This window comes from Phoca vitulina, unplaced genomic scaffold, assembly GCF_004348235.1.
Source record: "Phoca vitulina isolate PV1807 unplaced genomic scaffold, GSC_HSeal_1.0 scaffold10, whole genome shotgun sequence".
In the NCBI taxonomy this organism is placed as follows: domain Eukaryota; kingdom Metazoa; phylum Chordata; class Mammalia; order Carnivora; family Phocidae; genus Phoca; species Phoca vitulina.
The window spans coordinates 3,321,182-3,324,086 of record NW_022589713.1 but is presented as its reverse complement, the minus strand read 5'-3'; positions in this window follow the sequence as shown (position 1 = coordinate 3,324,086).

Below are 2,905 nucleotides of genomic sequence, written 5' to 3'. Positions count from 1 at the left end.
TCTCCCTCTCCCACTCCCCCTGCTTGTGTTCCCTCTCTCGCTGTCTCTCTCTGTCAAATAAATAAATAAAATCTTTAAAAAAAAAAAAAAACGTGGATGCTTATACACCATATCTGGAAGGGAATACAAAACAGTCATGTGGTGTGTTAGGAAGGTGGGTTTGTAAGTGATTGTATTGTACAAATTTACTTGCCTTTGGGGATTACAATTTTTCATTAATTTATGGAAAACATACAACATAAGTGGAAAATAAACGGAGTAAGTGAGAGAAGGAATTGAAACAGGAAGATGAGAACTGCCAGGGAGGGTCTTGTAACCGCTGCAGCTCTACAGACCAGAGCGACCTGGTGACGGGGCGGTGAGGTAGGAAGAGCCACCAGCAGACGTGATCCTGAGCCCCAGCTCAGTGTGACAGCTGTGAGCTGGGCCTTAGCTATGGTGCTGTCCTGCTGAATGTAAATAGTTTTACAAAACCTCGGTATCTGCCAAGGTCATTCTGTGTCCATGGTGAAGGGAGACAAAAACAAGACCACTCTGTAATCATGTCTGAGCACAGATGAAAATAAGAACCTGGTGCAAGAGTATTTAACTGTCCCCTCACCTGGCTCACACGAGTGGCCACTGATCTGCTCCTCCACCAGTTATAGCACTTGCCCCCTGCTCTGTTCCTCCTCCCTGCTAGATACAGATGATCAAAATAGCCAAGTACAGAACTGCCCCATTACCTAAGAGCATCCAATCCAGAACGAAACCACATTTCTTCACATCTTCCCCAACATTGATCCCAAGCTCTGTTCATATAATAAGCCCTTCCTAAAGAAACTCTTACCAAGGGGTCCCGTGGCTTTCCATGCTGGCAAGTATACCATTTTGATTATATAGTTATGTTTCTGGTGGTCTTTGGCAGGAACCCTTTAGCTTCCTCTGGGTTCTTGAGCCAGGAATTCAAACTTGCCACAAGGTGCTTTTACCTATTCGATGGAGAAGAAGAGAGGCTCTGGAAGAAAAGATGAGAAACTGCATGTGAAAGTACATTATCAACCAGGGCAATATTCTATATACCCTTCCTTTGAAAACATGATATTCTCTTGCTGCCACAGCTTTATGTGTGCTCCTCCCTCTGCCTGGAAAAAACTTTCCCCAATCGCCTTCAAAACTCTTATTCTTCCTTTGGCTCTAGGTGCTGAGGATACTGGTGTATTCATTTTTCATTGCTGCTGTAACAGATTACACATTTAGTGGCTTAAAACAACACAGATTTATTACCTTCCAGTTCTGGAGGTCAGAAGTTCCAAGATGGGTTTTGCTGGGCAAAAATGAAGGTTTTGGCAGAGCTGTGTTCTTTCTGGAGGCCCTACGAGAGAATCCATTCTCTTGCCTGTTCCAGTTTCACAAGGCTGCCTGTGTTCCTTGGTGGGTGGCCCCCTCCTTCATTTTCATAGCACTGGCCTGATAAATCTTACATCCCCATCGCTCCAACCTCTGTGTCTGTTATCACATCACCCCTCTGATTCACCTGCCTCTCTCTTTCCCTTCTAAGGAACTTTGTGATTACGCTGAATCATATTAATCCAGGATAATCTTCCCATCTCATGGTGCTTAACTAATCACATGTGCAAAGTCTCTTTTGCCGTGTAAAGCAGTGCATTTCACAGGTTCCAGGGATCAGGGCGTGGACATCTTCAGGGCCATTATTCTGCTTATCTCAATTAGGGGAAAGAAATGAAGGTCCTACATTCTGCTAGTGAGAGACTGGCAATAAGCAAATGAGATAATTTATCGTGACGGATGGTCTTGCTATGAAGAAAAATAAAGCAGGTTGAGGGGCTAGGAGGTTCCTGAGGGTGCTGGGTTTTGTTTTTTTGTGTTTTTTTAGATTTTATTTATTTATCAGAGAGAGAGAAAGAGCACACAAGCAGGGAGAGCGGCAGGCAGAGGGAGAGCAGGCTCCCTGCTGAGCAGGGAGCCTGATGCGGGACTCAATCCTAGGACCCTGGGATCATGACCTGAGTTGAAGGCAGACACTTAACTGACTGAGCCACCCAGGTGTCCCCTGAGAGTGCTGTTTTAATAGGGTGGCCAGACAAAGCCTTTGATTGTGTGTATCTCTTCCCAATTTCATGTTCAGTGATACGTGTTGACAGCTTGAAATTCGCCCGGGAGTCTTTACACCATAGAAATGGGGGAAATGCTATATATCAGAGCCTGTCTCCCCTGGAAGAACTGGTGGTTAAACATTTACCAGTACATCCTTGGGTGTAGTAGAGATATGAATAATAGAAAATGTAGAGTATGCAATCTAGAGTATGGACCCCAGAGGCAGGCTGCCTCAGTTTGAATCCTGGTTTTGCCACTGCTAGCTTTGTTATGGCAGGCAAGTTACTTAACACTTTCGTGCCTCAATTTCTCCGTCAGTTTAGTGGGGATAATAATGTCTACTGCAGGGGGCAGTTACGCTGAGAAAATGAGTTAATACGTGTAAAGTGCTTGGCGTAAACACAGAAAGCAAAGACACTATTCTAGGTGCTGTGAGAACTAGTCATTTGCTAAGGGTCATTTTGTATTTTCACCTTGGAGTGAACACTTGTCAGAATCTCAGCTACTGGAAGCCTGTTCCCAACAATGGCAAGAGGGTCAGGGTTTTGCTTGAGTATATATCTTCCTTCTTCTGGTCCTTCCTTGACCTGCTTCTTTGCTCAACCCTGAGGACAGTGCATGGCACGGGCATTTTTGAGCCCTGTCACTGGTCTGTGCATCCTACAATTGCTCTGGCACGCTGAGGCACAGTGACTTGGCCTCCAGAGCTCTTAGAACAGAAAGGAACAGATAGCTGCCAACATCTGCATAAACACCTGTCAAGCATTTGCTTCCTTTCCATACAACAGACTGAGGTATACTTAGAGCT